Below are 20640 nucleotides of genomic sequence, written 5' to 3'. Positions count from 1 at the left end.
CCGTAATGGCAATTTTCTGAATTATATTTTTCGGGCAAGCATCTCAAAAAGGACTTGCTTTTTGAAACCAAGCCAATCAATATTTTCACTAGACCTTAAATTATTAGCCCTCTTTTGACATTTCTCTTCCGTAAGGTTTACCATTTCATCATAGAAATATTCACGATCCAACAGCGAGTCGAAATTATTAAAATTTACTACCGAAATTCGGAGTCAGTAGCTTCAACTATAAGAGCACTACGGGAAAATTTTGAATCCGCAGTCAAGGTTTTTTCTGACTTGCAATTGTATATAACTTCTTAAGATTAGATTGAGCAAACTAAAGTATAAGAAGATGGAAAAGTCCGACACGACTTGAATTTTCTCCAAAATATTGTTATATAATGTAGATTTCTTAACATGAATAACGACTTCCCACTGTATTTATGCCTCTAAAAAAGAACTTCTTAAATCCTTCAGCAGTTTGGAGCCTTAGAATTTCTAAAAGTATGTTTTTTTTTTTTTACAAATCTCAATCTTCGTAAATGCTTAGTTCCACTTATTGGTAAATATAGTTTCTATGGACTTGTTTGGGGTATTAGTTTTCGTAACGGCCGCAGTTTTTTTCTGTATTTTTTGTTTGTTTTTTTTTTACCTTCAGTATTTTGAACATTCAGAGCCTTGTTGCCAAAGAACTTCTGCGAAGTTCTAAACATTTGAATGTAGCTGTTTTGGTGCCCAGTGCTAAAGAAACAGTACTAGAGGATCTCAACAACAGTTATGGATCGAATCAACATATTTTATTACAGTTTTGGCTATGAAGCAGGTAAATGCTTGACTTGTACGGAAAGACCTAAATGATTGGCAAAAAGGGCGTCTAATAGATGTTGCAAAAAACCACGATAGGATATAGTCTTAGGTTTACCAAAATATAATGCGATAAAATTTCTATTTGATATCTAATATATGCTCTAAACGGACTAAATTGTTCTCCATTGCATAAATTTTGGTTTTATAATAATAATATTTACCATATATACTTCTTTCAGAAATATTAATCTCTACTACCTTAGTTGAAATTTTATGGGAAATGAAGTATAAAACCCGTTGCATTAATGATCAGCAGCATTTTTTTCATTAAAAGGACCTGTTACAGCCGATAGCCTTTAAGGTCTCCTACTGTAGTACGAGCCAACGGAATTTATGTAAAGTAAAATATTTCTCAATTTGCTTCACTTTTATAACTCCTTTCCCATAGCAGTTGTATTTCAGAAACCGGGTTACTTCAAACTATTTTCATAATATTTTCTCACTGCTACAACATCAGTAACTATTTTAAAGGGTTACATGGATTTTCTGGGGTAAAAACAGCATTTTTCAACAAATTTTTCTCATATAAAAAATATTTTTTTTTTTTTTTTTAATTTTTTATTGTTACAAACGCAGTACTAACAAAGAAATTCTGAAATTTTGGAAAAAAGAATTTATACTCGGCCATTGCGACGCCATTCCTGGTGATCCTTCCGAAAATAGATGCGCCCGCATTGGCAAGATAACTCCTTACAGGATCAACTAATGTAAAAAAATATGTGTTTTAGTTAAAACTTTAACTTAAAACTTTGAAAAAGGAAAAAAACTGAAAATTGGATTTTTTGCAGACATCTTTACAAAAAAATTAAAATTTCTGTGAAAATTTCGCGACATATTTGTTTCAAAATCCTATGTCCAAGTTTTTAAGAATTCCATCTCAAATAGCTGTGTAAAATTTCATGAATATCGGTTGTGTAGTTCTCGAGAAATCTTGCCAACCGACTTCAAAACACAGTTTCGAGAAAAACGAGTTTAAAGACGGCGCACTTAGCCTAGCTAGCCTCGAGCGCATAAGTTCTCAAGGCTGTATCTCCGAAACTATTATTCGGATCAACTTGAAAATTCAGGACAATATTTTAGGGGTGTTGTAGAATTTGTAGAAGACAATAAAAAAAAAATGATGTTTTGAAAGCCGTAAGCCCGTGTAATCCCTTCGAGGCACTAAAGCTACTATATTAATATGAAATTAATTTTTTTTTTGTTTTGACAAAGTTTATTGAAAAATTTATCCCTTCTAATACCACGACTTCATGTGCCTTTTTTAAAAGCATTTGTATGCATGTATGTGTGTGTGCATTAGCTTATATGAAAACGTCCGATTTTCAGCTTACAACCCAATGTACAATATCCAAAGCAAAATGAAGCGCATCCACTACCAAGACCCAGATCCGTCGTTTAAGACAAATTTGGTACTTACATGCTATGCTTGTCCATGCCACATAATAGCAACAACAACAAAACAACAACTACACAATAGCATTGTTTGCCCAAAAGTATTTAAGCAAAAGTGGTCCCCAGTGTCATTCGCTGTTCCAGCTCAAACAAATTGAGCACTTAAGTTGTACCTAGAAGTAGATGAAAGGAGTGGGAGGAAGGGAAGTAGGGAAAGTCTAATAGTCGGTAAGTTGATGTACCACAGGCAAATTCAGCACAGGTATTTCAAAGTTAGTCCACACAAATGTGTGTGTGTGTGTGTGAATGCTTTGGGCACGATGAGAAAGCTGCTGAGAGACTTGAAATTAAGACCATTAGCAAACGGATAGACAATCAATAAAATTAAGACAGACATGAGTTGGCAAGCAAAGTGGCCAGTGTTTCTGGTGGTAGGGCGTAGAAGAAAGCAAGTGAAATAGATAAACTATTATGTGTGTGCGTAATGAATTGGCAGGTGAAAACAGGAAGTTGGTAATTTTTGTTGAAAAGTTAGAAGACTACGAAAGACTGGCTTAAAGTCCGTATATGCATATGCATATTGAGAGATTGTTTTATTAATATAGCGAAACACTGTGTGTGAAGAAAAGTATTAAAGGCATTTCGTTTCATAGTTATATCCTATTAAAGCCAAAAACAACAAAAAATAAGTACAACAAGAAAAAAGGTTAGTTTCGGCTGCACTAGAAATATAATACCCTTCACAGGTGCATATTTTATAGCCTAAAAATTATAAAATTATTTTTATCTTAATTACGATCGGGCAGTTTGCATGATAACTATATGTTATAGTGGTTCGGTCAAAAAAAAATTTCTTCGGAGATTGTACCGTTGCCTTGGGAATTAATCTATACCAATTTTCGTAAAGATATTTCCTCAAATAAAGAAATTTTCCATACAAAGACTTGCTTTTGATTAGCCAGTTTGTACCGCAGCTATATGCTATAGTTGAACGATCTGAACAATATATTCAGAGTTTGTAGATATACTTATGATAATAATATATGTCAAATTTCATGACCATATCTCGCTAAATAAAAAAGTTTTCCATATAAGGACTAGACTTGGATCGGTTGTTTTGTATGACAGCTATATGTTATAGTAGGCCGATCTAAACAATATAATCGAATATTATATATATACTTTGCATAATAATCTATGCCAAATTTCATGACGATATCTCGTTAAATAGAGAAGTTTTCCGTACAAAGACTTGATTTTGATAGGTCAGTTTGTACGGCAGCTATATGCTATAGTAGGCCGATCTAAACAATAAAATCGAATATTATATATATCTTATATTATATATATACTTTGGATAATAATCTATGCCAAACTTCATGTATGATGTATGAAATGTACAGTTTCATCGGGAGAAAAAGACTTAAGAAAAATATCAGATCGATATCCCAAAAACTGAAGAACTAGCTCGAAGAGCTCGAAGGATGTACAGACCCTGTAGTGCTACAAACTTAATGACAAACTTGCCCTGTTCTGGGTATAAAAATCTATTGAGCAAAAATCTGCCAAGCTTAATTTCCTACCATCGCGTCATTAGCAATAGACTAGCAGCTGCTCCACTTCATAGCGCGCATCCATCGCCATGCCGCTTAGCTCTTGGCTGCTTACAAGCCATGAAGTGGATGTATTTTTTTTATAACGGCGCGCTCGGTGCACAATTAAACGCCACGTCATGCCGCCAAACACTCACTCGCACTTATAAACTGATCACTAGCGCAAACAAAATTATATGCCAATATACATGTGTAGGAGTATGTGTGTGCATGTAAATATGTATTATTGGTATTTATCGCATTGAAACGCACCCATTCGACAGCGCTGCTCGCTCGTACGTTCCGGTCTATTGCAGACGGAATTCGATATCGCATCGCTGCGCAGCACAACATCGAGCAACAAAGTCAACAGAACAGCAGCAATAGACTATCCACTAGTAAAAGAAAAAAATTTGAATATGTATAAATAGGAAATATTTGCTAAAGTGTAATGAAATAGAGTAGTAAAGCTTGGTAAAGCGCCGAGCCACCCGCCCATTGTCAATGATTTGATAATTAAACGAATGGATGAGGCTCAACAAATTTACTGTTGGAAATTTTTTAAATTTTCCCATTAACTATGATTTTGTATAATAATAACCGTAATTTAAAGTACTGGTTTTTACGATTATGATTTTACATGCTGCTGCATGCCACCAATCGTATTTAGTGTTTCCTTTACTGTTATAATTAAATAGAGATTTTAGTGCTAGGGTAATGAAAGCAATTTTTATAGGTTTTGTTGCCATATTGTTGGATTTCTAAACAAGTTTTGTTAATTTTGTGAAATATGTTTTGTGTTGAATGGAGCTTAAATATTAGGTGGAGTAAACAAATTTTTATTTTATTCGCTTAGTACATACCAAGTATAAGCTTTGGTTGTAACTGTAAGGTTCTCCGCTGAAATTTTTCTATTTTTTCTCATTATCAGCTAGAAAAATTCAAATCTCGTTGCCAACTACTTGAAAAATATCATGTTTCATAGATTATGTAGGAAACTGAATGCTCCAAGAGACCTCTTACGATTTTCCGTAAACTTAACCGTTTAAAAAATATTAACATTTAAACTTTCATTATTTTGAGGTATATGTAATTTTTTCTTATGAATTTTATAGCTCAATGAAAAAATAATAATAATAAATCGGAAAGCTTATATGAAATCACACAAAATGGCAATACAGTAAATTTATCAAAAAAAAGTTGAATCATATTTAATAGATAGAAATTAGATCATAATTTTAGGTTTCATATTCCTTTAGCCAAAATCACCTAATCTGCAGCTTCCTAATACCATTCTACAAAATCAGAAAGCCTTTTCTTGGATTAATACTTGAAAAAAAGTTCTCTCTCTGAGGAGAAGCTCCCCCTTTTCCAGAAAAAAGTCTCTCTACCTCAGGTAAAGCCCTCTCGTTCTAAAGTCATGATCTCTCTAACTGAGAAAAATGTCTATCTATCGGAGGGAAAAGTTTCTTTATCTGAAGAAAGCATTTTTTCTCTGTCCATGGAAAGGGTCTCTCTCTATGTGAGGAAATGGTTTTCTTCTCTATGTACCGCTCTCTGAGGAAGAAATTCCTTTGACTGAGTACAATATATTCTTCGACTATCCCAGTCCGTTGAAAAGTTCTCTCTTTTTGAGGAAAATCTTTCTCTAACTTAGGAAAACAATTTTTCTCTACCTCTCTCTATCTGGGGAAAAGATATCTCTTACCAAAGAAAAGATATATCTATCTTAAGAAAAGTTTTTTTCTATATGTCGCTTTATCTGAGGAAAAGGTCTCTCTAACTAAGTTATATATTGCTTTTTCCCATATGGCTCTCAGGAAAGGATCTCTCTGTCCGAAGAAAACGGATCCCTATTTGAGGAAAATGTTTTTTCTCGATATTTCTTTATCTGAGGGTAATTTGACAGCAAACAAATTCTTTCAAATTGAGTTATATATTTTTGTGATTTTTTTATATGGCTGTCCGAAGGAAAGGCGTCTCCATCTCTGCATTACTCTTTGAATAAAAAGCATATCTTTGAGAAAATGTTCTCCCGATGAGGAAAATAACCCTTCTCCAAGATACAAGTTTATATACATAAGGTAAAGTCCTCTCTATCTGAGGAAAAAGTCTCACTAACTAAGAAGAACTATTTTTTCACTATATCTCTGTGTCTGAGAAAAAGATTCCTCAGTCCGATGAAACGATGCCTTTATCTGAGGGAAGGTTTTCTCAATATTCTCTATATAAGGAACAAGTCTCGTCCCTTTAACTGAGTAAAATATATTTTTGAGGAAAAGGTCTCTTAAAGTGAGGAAAACATTTTTTTCTCTATGATTCTCTATCTGAAAAAAATATGACTTTGTTCGAAGTGAAAGTTTATTTCTCAATTGAGTGAAATAAAAATTTGCATATTTCTGTTTATCTGAGGACCTCCATCTCTCTCTCCCTCTCTCCCTGAGCACAAGGCCTCTGATCAAAATAGTTTTTGAAAACTAACTATAACTTGATAAACACACTTTTTATATTCGACAATTTTTAAAAACATATTACAATGCTATTATTTTTGCCGCCACTGTATGAGAACTTAATTAGAATTATTATTTATTTTATATATGAGACACTTACCTTCAAATCGCGATTGTCTATTAGCTTTTCACCCACTTGTTTTTATAATTATGATTATTATTATTACTATGAAACACTCTTGTTAAAAATATGTTCTTTCCAAAATATAACAACAACAATTGAGTGTCTTATTCACAACTCCGAAACTGTCTCGAATTGTGTCACGTTTTTCATTCTAACACCAAAAAGTAAACGCTTTTTTGCAATTAAAATGTGCACCAACGCTGGCCAACAACCAAATCGCTGCAACAACAACACCAAACTACAGCGGTAGCTTGAGCCGAGCAACGCGCAACGAGCTGCACTGCGCCCAACGCGCTGGCGGCGACCAGTCAATCAATCAGCGGACCATGCAGTCAATCAGATGGCGCATGAGCACACACACACGCACACATATATAGACGTCGTGACTGAAACCCGATATGTTGTTGGCCCAAACAACAACAACAATATGCAATTGGTACTGAGCGCGTCCAGTGAATTAAGTCATCGCAACGAGAGGCGTGCGCCGCACACAGCGCTCAGCGCAGCGCGAGGTGATGTGATGCGAACGCTGAGTAAGAGACTTCTAACTGCGATTTTGAAGTGAGCGCGTTGTTTTTTTGGCTTTGCTTGGGGGCGTTGTGTGTTGCAACAACAGTGCGGCGGCGGCATTGAAGCGCGACGCGATAATTGAGCGCTGCTGCAGCGGTTCGAATGACAATAACAATATGTTCTATGTGCATAAACACATATGTTCGTGTGTATATATGCTTAGATGTATATTTATGTAGTGGTGCTTGTTTGTGTGTGTGTGTGGCCCAAACAAAAAAGGTGCGCTGCGCGCGTGAAGCGGTCAGCGTCGCTGCTGAAACGCTGTGAATGAAGTGTTGCGCGCACTTATTTTGTGGGTGGTTGTTGCTGGCGCACTTTTTTGTTGTTATTATGTATGTACTATTTATCTATTTTTTGCTGATTAGTTTTGATGTGATTTTTCTTTTTTTATTTCAAAGTTAGTTCATATATATTTGCTATTATTATTTTGTCAAATTTTAGTCGTCTGTACATATGCACATTGTATATAATATACATATATTTACATGTACATATATATGATATATGTATATATACTTGTTTGTTCACTGGCTTGCATGTGTTCCACACTTTTTCTTTCAATTCGGCTTTTAGTTGCAAATCGTTTTTTAATTTCGCTGCGTTTATTGTTAATTTTTGTTGTTGTATATTTCGCGTTCGTTTTAATAGTGGCGAGTGACTGCGCTAATGTTTCTTCTTCTCAATCGTTGGTAATTTTTTTATTTTATAAATTTTTTAATGTTTATGTTGTATTTTTTTCTGTTTTTATTGTTTTTTTTTGTATTCTTTTTATTTTTATTGTTTCTTTTGTATATTTTTCTCTACACGTCGTTAATTGGCGCGAGAAAAGTGCAAAGGCAAAGACTCAACGGCGAATTTAAAATAGAAAATTATGCACAATGAATTTCAAATTACAATTAAATTGCTTTGATGCTGCTATTTTCTGCTATTTTTGTTATTCAAGCGAATTGATGACATTTGAAACGGTTGTTATATAAGTATGTTACATAATGGAAATAAGTCATATAAATGTGGGAAAACAGTGGCGGTTAAGTGCATTTCTCTGGTTATGAAATGCTTGATCTAAAAAAATATAATTTTTTTGCATAAATGCTGTAAAATTATTTATTATTATACTTTGTGGAATTAAAAAAAATATTTGTTTTTGTTTTTATACTCATTCTCCTATTTAAATGCTCAATATACATAAACAAAATATTTATGTATTATTATATAATTTTAATTTTTCTTTCATATTTTTTTGGTAAGTGCACAGAAATTTTTTTAGATATTCATGATGTTGAATTTTTTTTTTTATTTTTATAAAAAAAATTAAATTAATTAAATATTTTTTAACTAGTTTAGTTGTTAGTAATATATGGCACTGTATAAATTTACTTAAAAAATTAAATAAAGTATTGATTAATTTTAATTTTTTTCATTAAATAAATTAATTAACTTTAATTTTTTCAAATAAACAAAAATGTAAAATAATTATACTATTTTTTACAAACAAAAAGTTAAATCAATTTTTAATAATTAATTAATATTTTAAAACTAATTCTTCATAAAAAATTAATTTATTTTTTTTTTGGAAAAAATATAATAATTCAGTTATTTCTATTTATTTAAAATAATTAATTTTTAAATAAAAAAATTAAAAATTCATTAAAATTTTAAAACTAATTTTTTATTAAAAATGAATTAAATTTTTTTTGGGAAAAAATATAATAATTATTTTATATTTTTTATTTGTTTTATAATAAATATTTAGTCAAAAAAAAAATTATTTTTAGTTAGAGCTAATTCTGAAAAATATACATAATTCTTTTATAAGTGATAAAAAAATGAAATGTTCGATAAAGGTTTAAACAAATATTATTAAAAAATTATAACTGAGAATTAGAATATTTATTTTTTTTTTGCAATATTAGTTTTTTTATTAGAAAATTTATTTATTAAAAAATATACAGGATATACTTACTATTTTTATAGTTTTTTTTAAGAATAATTTTTCATTTGTTTTTAATAAAAAATGATTAGAATTTCCTTTTTTATTTTTATGTTTATTTTTGTTTTGTGTTAGAAATTTATATAATAAAAAATAATTTTTGTATAAATACCCTTTATTTTTATTTTAATTCATTTTAAAGGAATTAAAAATAAATATTATTATTTTTGGCTTATTTAAATTTTTGAAATTGCAAATTTTCTTAATAAAATGGATCAATTAAGTGAATAATTATTTTTTTATTCAATGAGTTGTTCGAAAAAAGTTATATAAAAATAATACTAAGAAAACATATTAGAATTATTTTTAATATTTTGTAATATTATTATTTTTTATTAGAACACTAATTTAGTAAAAAATATATAGTCAGTAAAAAATATTTTTTTTTGTTGTTTTGACACTAAGCTATTTCTGAAAAGTTTTATGTACAAATATAATTAATTATTTAAGTAAAATATAAAAATATATATTAATAATTTTTAATGCAATATTTACTAAAATTTTTTTTATCGCAAATTTGTTTAATAAATATATTTGTTGATTAAATAATTTGTTTTTTATGTCTTTAGTGCTACAACCTAAAGATTTTCGTACTCATGCTTCTTAAAATTTATAACTAAAAACTTTTATGGAAATTCTGCTAAAAAACCAAACTTTGTATGAAAGCAGCACAAAGTTTGGTTTTTTGATTTTGCTGATGCAATTTAATTAATATTATATATATTTTAAACATTAGTTTAATTATATTTTATATATATTGAAACTGTGTTTTTATTTTTTTGTTTCGCACAATTAAAGTTTCTAACTCTAAAACTATTTTTTTCAAAAATATTTAATAAAAATTGAAAAGTAAAAAATTTTATGAGAAAATTGTCTTTAATTTGCTGCTTTCAACTAAATGAAATATTTTTGTCTGCAAATAATGTTATGCATTTTTTTAATGTCTAAACAAAATAATTCTTAATTTTATTTTTAATTGAAACGTCTAACTCAAAAATGAAGTGTTTCAAAAGGTTGTGGGAAAAAAGCTTGAATTAGACAAAATTTAATGAAAAATCGTTGTTTAATTCGCTGCTGTTTTAGATATAATGAAATTTATATTAAAAAAAAAATATTTTAAATTGTTTTCTTTTAATATTTATTTTTTTTCTTCTAAAATTTTTTTGGAAGAAATAAAATATTTATATTTAAAAATAATATTTTAAATTTTTTATATATTCTTCCGAATAATTTTTTTTTTTGGAAAAATTTTATATAATTCTCAGATTTTTTTAAAATAAATTTTCACTGTTGTTTTACATAAAAAATTATATTTTAATATATTTCAAAATTGTTTTTCACGGTTAAGCTAGCATAATTTTCCTCTAAAATCGTCTATTTTAAAATTATCATTATTTTTTTGCTAAAAAAGCTAAATAAGTTTAAAATATTAATTTTCAATGCCATATGTTATTCTATAAATTGAGAATAACTTGATCAAAACAATATTTTTTTTATATTTTCCAACAACTAACACAACGCACAAAAAAATTACTAAATTTTTTCTCTTAGGAATCCATTTCACAAAAATTTCTCAACATTTTGTTAAATTAGAAATATTTTCGAAAACATATGTTTACCTGAACACCATATGCCTTCAAAATAAAATATTTGTGTCATTATTCACACTATTCTCGACAGAGTTATGCACCCTAACCTCAAAAACCAGTCTATTATTTCACCATTTCTTGCCTTGCATCGCACATCACACTTGTTTAATGTTTTTTTAAATTGTTATAAGCCCACCAAAAACCAAAAACGCGCGCTAAGTCCGCAACAATTAACGCGCCGCACGATTTCCACTTAACGCCGTTTTTAGTGCCACACGTGTACTTCCGCGTTGAACGTTGCGAAACGAATGACAAACCGTTCGTTTTTCAGTAACAATGAAAACAACGAGCGACACTGAGACAACGCACAGCGACGTCGCCGCTTACATTGACGTCGTGCAGCGCGTTTGTTACCCCACTCCCAAAAAAGCAACCGAAAAAAGTGCACAGACATAGCGGCAACAACAACAACACCCAAGGCGACAGAGATGAAAATAGGAAAATTGTGTGTGTGAAAGCATTTTCCAACCCCCAAAATCTTGCTGTGCTTACGATAACGCCGCCGAAGATGATTACGATGACGATGATGATGATGCTGGCGGGGTGTGTGTTTGAGTGTGCAAGAGCTGTGGCTCAACAGTGTGCGTCAGTGGAAGCAGTGAGGCAGCACTGCCTGCGGACATATTTTTGTGGAGCCGAACAACAACCCCCAATTATTTAACGAAAAAGTTGTTGAAGTAAGCAGTTATGTAGTTGTGTGCGTGTGTGTGTGGGTTTATACTGACTGTTTGGCAGTGTTGCACACGCGCAGCACACTGTCAAAGCAGCAACAGATTTGGAAAAGCACGTGGCTGTGGATGCGTCGGCGTTAACCTCATGCTTATGACAAAGTCGTTGGGTTCACCGGTTGCATGGCTGTTGATTAGAAGATATGACAACAAAAAACAGCACAACAACCAATTTTGGTTGTAAGGCCTGACACGTTGCCAAAGTCCAATTGAGGCGTGAAATCATTCACGGAAATTCATCATTCACAGTTCTGACACACACAGCCGTAAGAAAAAAGCACAGGTGACAGAGAGAGAGAGAGAGAGAGAGAGAGAGTGAGATAGAGAGGAAATAGAGACATAAATAACGCGTACAAAAGTGTTAGGCAAATATTTTAGAATTTATAGTCTGCGGTTTTTTCCTTCTTGAGCTCCCAACAATATCGAACACAGCAGTCATAGAGATCAATTTGCGGTTTCTTTGAGCTAACGACCCAGGCTAAGCCTATAATATGTCTTTGAGACTGCTCTTTAATAATTTCAATTATTAATATTTATTTTGCCATCGGCTCTTTATTAATGCCACTAATTCTCAGCAGCCGCCATAAACTTAATTTCTAAAATTTCACTAAATTTTTTGTCGTTTCATTTTGTATATTGACTTTTTAATATTCCTTTGATATCCTTACCGGAATTTATCCTTCAGTTTGTGTCGTGCTTATAGCTTATGCTAGTCATCGTCTCTTTCAATAACTTTTTCCATAAATTCTCTGCTGAAATATGTTTGTCTTCAATTCGGTCAAATAACTGCTTACAATGTACAACTTAACCACTTTCATAAGGGAAATGCTACTCGATTAGTTCTTCTTATGAAAGTACCCAGTAGGAAAAAGTAGAAGTTGTCGTTTAATAAAAAAGTTTTTAAATTTCACTTAATTTTGATTAGTTTATACTAGCGTTTTAGACAGGTGGCAACGAACCGTTTTTTTTACTGTAAAAAGTACTTTTCTGGGCCTAGCCTTCTTTAAATCATTTTTTATTGCGATATTTTTGAACGTATTCAGCTTGATGAAAATTTCGCTATTAGTTATTTACTGAAACAATTTAATTGCTTTGAAATTTATTTAAAAAGGTGGCAACCCTTCACAAAAAGTTTTTTTTTTTTAACTTTAAGGTACTTTAGTTCAATATTATTTTTGTAATTAGTTGTTTATAATACAAATAAACTTAAGTAATCTTTTTAAACAAGTGCAACCCTACACAAAAATATCTTCTGCCTGACTTTAGTTTTTTACATCATGAAAATTTCACAAGCGGTTATTTATGTAAACAATTTTAATGCTTAGAAATGTATATAAAAGGGTGGCAACTCTTCACATTTTTTTAATTTTAAGGTACTTAAGATTAATATATTTTTTGTAATTAGTTGTTTATAATACAAATAAACTTGTGTATTTTTTAAACAGGTGGCAACCCTGAACGAAAATATTTAAAGCCTTGTTTTAGTTTTTTAGCTCACTGCAGTTAATTGTTCATAAAATAATTATATAAAATTTTTTAAATGTGTGGCAACCCTTCAAAAACTATCTTTAAGGTTTAAAGTGTTTTGGATTAATATCCCTATTGTAATTAGTTGCTTAAACGACAAATAAGTCTGATTTATGTTTTTTTTTGCAACCTTGCGCGAAAATATTTTCAGCCTGACTATAGTTTTTTATTCTCATGATAATTAGTCCTTTATAACATAATTATGTAAAAAATTTTACATATGTCTCCTACTATAAGTTTTCTCAAAAACTCTTAATTTTTACAACCTTATAATGGGTTGTCAAAAAAGTCTTGCGGTATTTTTATTGAATTTTTTTATTGAAATTGAAATGAATTTTTGATGACTCATGCCCAGCTCTTGACCGATGCTACGGCTGCTACTATGCCGGTCACTTTCGACCAATTCAGCGATTTTATCGCAATTTTCGACGACAGGCCTTCCGGAGCGTGGCGCATCTTCGACCACCATCGTTGTGCGGTGGAAATGGAAACTGTATCGGGTCCATAAACGAAACTGCACAAAAACACGTGTTAGCGCGTGAAATGAGCTTTCCAAAAAGGTATAGCATGACTCGATGCGACGAATAAAACTAGAACTACGCGCTTTCAGCGCCAACTAGCGAACATACCACAAGACTTCTTTGACAACCTAATATTTGTGGCCTTTATATCAAGCTTTTTCATGCCAAATATTCATCAAGATGGCAACGCTTTCGAATAGCACATAAAGCAATAAAAAATTCAATTTGTGCAGTCTTCAAGCCAGTCGAAGCTCTCACTGCATATGACCATAAAAAACTGTAGTTAACTTTTATTATATCAAAAATATTTGCAAATAATTTTAATATTGTTATTTCTATTGAGAAGCTGAAGTGCAGCCGTTTCGCTGCTTTCTAACATTATCTTTCCTACAGGGTATTATCACAGCTAACCACCACAATAAATATTATCTATGCACGCCTAAGTATTCCTGCATATGCTTTCAATTGTTCCCGCCCTAGCGCTTATGCCGCTGCCACTGCTGCCGGACGGCACTACGCCACCACAATATGCGTAGCGTGTCATTGTCCAGTGCGGCATGTCTGTTGGCGCGTATCTTTATGATGGATTAGACGAACGGTTTAGCCTGGCTGGTGGTCATGGATGACAAGCGCTTTTCTTTACTATTTTTACGTTTTTGTTTTTGTTATTTACCTAAGTTTTTGATTGAATGCCATGTTGTTGTACGAAGCGTATGTATATGTGCACGAAAAAAATTGCCAACATTGTGGTTTTTTTCCCGGAAAGTGAACAAACGAAAGGAAGGACACAGGCAAATATTTTGAAAATTTGGCAAAATTTAGTTGTTTGAAGGACATGCATGCATGTCTGGGCATTATTAAAGCCCGTGACTGTGGGGAATTTAATATAATACTTTAATATTATAAAGAGAAAGTAGTTTAAAAAATTTGAATTGTTATTTTATTGAATCACTTTAAATTTATTTGAACGTGTTAAGCTGTGAATTATGACTTTAAAGCGGTCTGTGACATCGAGAAACAAGGAATTATTCCTTAAGGCGAAAATAGTTTGGCATGGCTTTCTCTCATATCTCAAGCATAAGTCAATCAGATAATCTTTAAATACTGTTCAAAATTTTCACATTAAACCAAACCTAAACTTAAAGTATTTATATAGCATATCACGTCATAGCTACAATATTTATGATCCGATAGCCATTACAGATAGATTCTTTCATGAAAATATGAAAGGGCTCTGTTACAGGCTTGGTTTTTACGTTAATACTTACTCCTTCATACATTGTATTCTGAGTTTTCTTACTTGCTTGTAGTACCAAAGCTTGCGTATATTTAGCTTTTAACCTAAGAAAACGCTTTGTCGATGTGTAAGGGTCTTATGATTTATTAAATAGGAATTTTAGGTAACACAACGGACTGACGCTCAGAGCTGTTTATATGAGATCCTTGATAGGATCGACCTATTAAATTAACTTAACCTAACCCAAGAAGGGAATTGAGAGTCAAATAGGAGATTTGAGTGACCGGCTACGTTTTTTGACGCCAGGTCACATCAAATTTGTGCAGACTTTGCAACATCTCAACTTACTTTCCCTAATAAAATTTTTACTATTAATATAATGCCAGTATCCAGTTGAATGATTATGTATACAACTGCAAAAAAATTTAAATCATTCTTGGTAAACCTTAGTTGTCAGCTGACATCTAGTGGCAGTAATAAAGTTTATACTACCTACCTTATCGAGTACAGATATGGACAGAGCTACACCAAACCGAAAATTTGTTTTTGTAGACTAGTGCTTTGAATGTTAAGCGTCAGTACTTCGATACTATTTTTTAGTGACGTTCTTGGTTAGTTACTTAGCTTAAATGAAGGTTTCCAAAGCTTTTTTAAGTAATTGATTCAATTGGCTCCTAAATCTTAAAGTTGACTCTCCTGGAATATACTTTTGAACTAATTTGAGTATGCTGTTAGAGGATTATCGCGTTGTTCTGAGTAAAGTCGTTCTTCTGTCTGATTTTTCAGATTTTCGTTTTATATACTAGCCTTCAAAGGGTCATAACACTTATGAATTTCAAAAAATAAGTAAATGCTTATAATATGCAAAGTTCAAATATTTTAGAATATTTCCGAAAACTTTAAGATGATCCGGAAAATAAATGGATCCATTTCCAGGTTCCTTACTTTCTAAAGAAAAAACGCAGAAACTTAAACTTGAATAGTGAATGTTTATTATCATTCGAAAGAACATTCTTTGGCATTTATTTTTTGAAGATCTCTTTCAAATGTTGGCCGCGGCTACGTCTCAGATGGTTCATCCATTGAGTCCAATTTTTGATGACTTGTCTGAGCATTTCGACTGGAAATTGGCGAATGACACACATGATGTTTTGCTCTCAGGCCTGAATCGAAACGTAATTGTCCGCATAGACTTCAGATTTTACATGTCCCCACAGCAAAAAGTCTAACGGTATATCTCTTGATCTTGGTGGCCAATCGACCGGCACAAAAGGTGAAATAATCTGCTCACCGAAGTGTTCTCTCAATAAATCTATTGTTTGATGCGATGTGTGGGAAGTAGCGCTGTCTTGTTGAAATCAAATGTCACCGAGATCACGAGCTTCAATTTCAGGCATCAAATGGTCGGTTATCAGGGCGCGGTAACGGTCGCCATTGACGGTTTGGATCGAAAACGTGTTCTTGAAACTTTTAAAGAGAGCGATGTGATGTCACTTGGGAAGGTTGTGCGACTTCAGTTCTAACACAAGCTGTATTTTGAACCTGAAAAACTTTCCTATACAGCTCATACTCTCGAAAAAATTGCTTTGGTTCAATATCTTGAAAAAAGCAGTCAAAAAGTAGGTGCAATTGTATTACACTCTAGCACAATATAGCTCCGAGAGATGGCAGGTTATGGAGCTAAGACCTCTAGTACAATGGGTACTCCACACATTTTCAAAAGTGATACTATCTTGGGAATCTGGTGACCATTTCAAAGAAAAAGTCAAGGAAGCTTATCCATGTCTACAGTAGTCTTAAAAATTTAGGTGAAGATTCGTTCATCCACCCAATATATTGCCTATATCAAATAGTAATTGTTACATGTGTTGTATGGTTTTTGCGTTCCTCAATAAACCGAGGTTGCTTACGTAGATCCCAAGGAAAATGAACGGTCAAATCAGAGCTCTGGGTGACCAGTGCAGTTTATCTCTCTTTGACACCAGGGGTCTATATATTTTTTTCTTAGCAGGAATTGAATAGTTTCATTTGTAGTGGTTTATCTGCGTAACTTTTGGTTGAATTTAGTAACCGTCAAGACAATTTTTAAGCTTTTGCCAACATCGATATTGATATCCACCGAATGATTTGCGCTATGTGATTAAATATGAACCATTGATAGTTTAGAAGCAAATGCCGGCTCAGACAGTCACATGTGTTTCTTGCACTTCGAATTTTTCTATCTTTAAAGTTTGACAATACATCGCCATGGCGGTCTGAACTAAACTAAACTGTCCATTTTTAATGAAAAGAAACTTCATCAAAACATATTTTTCTAACTTTTAAGTGGAGAAAACCTCTTGAAATTAATATTTTGACAACGATTTTCTGAGAAAAGTTGTGAAATTGGTACTATTGGGTGATCGAAAAAGTCTTTTCGTATTTTGAAAAAATTCGATAAAGTTGAAAAATAGTTACAGCTGTTCAAAAATTAGTGAAAATAATGAAGAAATTCGCAATATTTTGAAATTTTTGTATAAAAGGAAGTATGCCACACAAGCCACCAATGAAATTTGTTAAGTTTACGGAGGCGATGCTATATCAGTTCGTGTAGCACAACTATGGTTCCCTCACTTCCGTTCTGGAAATTTCAAAATTTCGATTTACAAAGTTTTACACTGATGGTATAATGTCTCTAGCGGAAAAATTGCAAAAAGTGGTCGACCAAAATGGTACATATTTGTTTATTTGTTTATTATTATAAATATAAAAAAAATAAGTTGAAGTTTGATTAGAAATACGAAAATACTTTTTCGACTATCCAATATTACGCTTTTTCAGAATTTTTTTTGATTGTGAAGTGAATTTGAACTTTTTATATATTCCAAAGTAGTGAAGTAATTGCTTCAATGTTCGCTGAAAATTCAAGAAAAAACTAAATCGTTTGGATTCAATAATATTAGCTGTTTTTGATAAAAGTTAATAATAATATCATAGCTTATACAATTTCATGTGTGAATAAGCACACTAAACTTTTTTCATATAAAATTTCTGTATATTTAGCGCTCCTGATCATCAATTATTACACATATTAAATTTTGTCAATATCGTTACTCCTGTCCCAACTGAATTCCACTTTACTGAAATAAATTCTTTTGTAAATCTATTTTCAGATCAAAGCCAATAAATGAATGCTCTACGGATGCCCGCATGTCAAAAGGAAATATTTGTGTAAGTAAAATTTTTCACTCTATTACACCCAACCCGTGTGAGCACATCAAGTAAATTTCACTCTCGAATGACCAACCGAAAATGTACCCATAACCCCATATGTAAATACAACTAATACCAAATGTGCACGTGTGTGTGCGTGTATGTGTCTAATCTAGAATAAAATAAAAATTAACCAAAATATAAACTGCAGCAGAAAAGCGAAATAATTTTCAAACAAAAAAGTTGCCACACAAACTTTTACCTATGCGACGCATTACATGTAGACTCTTACTTATATATACTATATAAATATATATATATATATATATATATATATATTACATATGCATATAGCCAAACACTGAGTTCTTATATTTAGAATCAGCGCTGCGCAACGCAACAAATGAGTTTGGGGCTTAAACTTCCGGTTCGTGGCACAATGAAATCGGTAACGTTAACAACAAAGAGAAAACACACCAGCACAAAAAAACGAACAAATCAAATTGAATAAAAAACAATAATGGCTAAAATAAAAATAAATGCAAAGTGAACGACATTAATGACAACATGACAACACGATTGAGTGAACACAAGCACAGCGCCGCCTAAGCGCCGTATATTCCATGGGGAATATGCGAGACTCCATGAATCTATATTGGCCATATGGCTACTGCTGCTCTATATATGCTTATATATACATACATATATATATTTATCTGTGTGTGTTTGTGCTAATAGGCACAGCATACAACAATAATAATAATAATAACTGCACACTTACACAACTTCACTTCCGGTTAATAAATTTAAATAGCAACTGACGTCGTTGTTGTTAGCTGAAGTGTCTCTTTGTTGTTGTTGCTATTACTGCCTTTGCTGGTGCACTCATATCTCTGGCACGGTGTATAAATCGGTGATCAACTCACGCTCTTTTCTGCTTACCTTTGCACATCGTTGATTTACTCGAATTTCGGTTATATTTATGCTGCTGTGCGTCCATCCATTTTGTTCGACATATACACGAGTACGAGCTAAATGCTATTTTGGTCTAATACGTTGCAAGCGTTAGATGAATACTTTGATGTTAGATGTGTTACTTTTTCTTGACTACGAAATGGTTAGTGGCTGTGTGCATTGGCACGGCAGTTATTCACCTGAAAGATAGAAAATTGTTAAAATTTAGTATTATTTTTAGAGCAAACGTAGGCAGAATAAATCTTGTTTAATGGATGGTTTTATCTCAAATAAGTTAAATATTTTGGCTTTCTTAGTTAGAAAATAGGAGCGCATATACGTTTTCAGCGCATCCGCATGTACGTAATATCATTCTGCCGTCAAAACAAAAATTTCTTGACGTTTCTGATTTCTAGCCTTTCAATATTATTAAATTAAAAAAATATATTGCTTGACCTGGTCTGTACTCGTCAAAACAAAAATAATCGTCTTTTTCTCGAATTTTCTCATATAAATATATATTTTTTTTAAATTTTATAATAATTTTACATTTTATTTAAATAAGTATTGAATTATTAAGTTCGGGTGTAGAAGAATATTTTATATACTTGCAATATATAGTAATTAAAAAGCATTATTCGAAAAACCGAATGGATTCCAATCAAATTTAGTATGTTATTAACTTATGTTTATTATTTATTAGTCGTAGGGTCAAAAAGTTTCACACCAAATTTTGCATATCGGAAGTATTAATATTAAGATCAACCTATTTAAATCAAATAATATATATGCGATAAAAACTCGATCAAAGTTAAATTAAATGAATTGGGTCTATGAGGAAAGCATAAACCAAAGGGTGGGCAATTCAAATTTTTGCTGCAATTTTTAATATTTCTGCGTTAACCGAGTTTACGCTTAGATCACGCTCTTTATCAACACATCTACAATACCAAGGCGCTTTGAGAATTAGTCTTACAGGGTCCGGCACTCGAAGTAGCAATTAAAAAAGCCATAAATTCGGTTTGGAAAATTATTTTTATTTATTTTAAAGTACAAAATTTGTGAAAATAATTATAAATTCAGGACCGATTCACTTTTGCTCGATATGACCACCTTTTGCCTTAACTATGGCCTTGAGACGGTTAAAAAACGAATCGCAAGCTGCCCGAATGTGACTTGTCGGTATTTTGGCCCACTCACGGACAATGACTTTCTTCAGCATCTCGAGACTGTGTGTATTTTTTACTTCGACCTTGCTCTTGCAGAAAGAATAATGCATTGGTTCCAAAAGAGCCAGAGAGAATAATCCATTGGATTCGCATCCATGGTTTGCGACCGAAATGTTTGTTTGCCCACACTGTGGTGACAGCGGCCCAAACCATTATTTGTGGCGGGTGCTGCCTCCTGGTGGCCAACCGATGACTTAGATTCTCGTATGAACGGTCGGTCAAGTAAACCCTATCGTTTTGAGAGTTTAGAATTGCTCAATTGGAAAATTTTTTCGTCAGAAAACACAATGTCCGGAATTTGACCGCTTTCGGCCAAGCGAAGCAACTGCTTCGCCCTCTCAAGTCTTACTTGTTGCTGCTTCGGTGTGAGATCATGGGCCTTTTGGAACTAGTAAGGCTTGACCTTGAGCTCATTTTTCAATATGCGTCGGATGCTGCGGTCGGATATTTTCAGTTCTTTAGCCATTTGATTGGCACTTCGTCGTGGATTTCGCTCAAGTCGCTTCTTCACTTTCCGAACCATCTCACGTGACGTTGCAGTTTTTTGATGACCACCTCCATGGCGTTTTGCGATGC

Source organism: Bactrocera neohumeralis, chromosome 5 (assembly GCF_024586455.1).
Source record: "Bactrocera neohumeralis isolate Rockhampton chromosome 5, APGP_CSIRO_Bneo_wtdbg2-racon-allhic-juicebox.fasta_v2, whole genome shotgun sequence".
NCBI classification, from domain to species: domain Eukaryota; kingdom Metazoa; phylum Arthropoda; class Insecta; order Diptera; family Tephritidae; genus Bactrocera; species Bactrocera neohumeralis.
Note: the sequence above shows the minus strand (reverse complement) of the source record.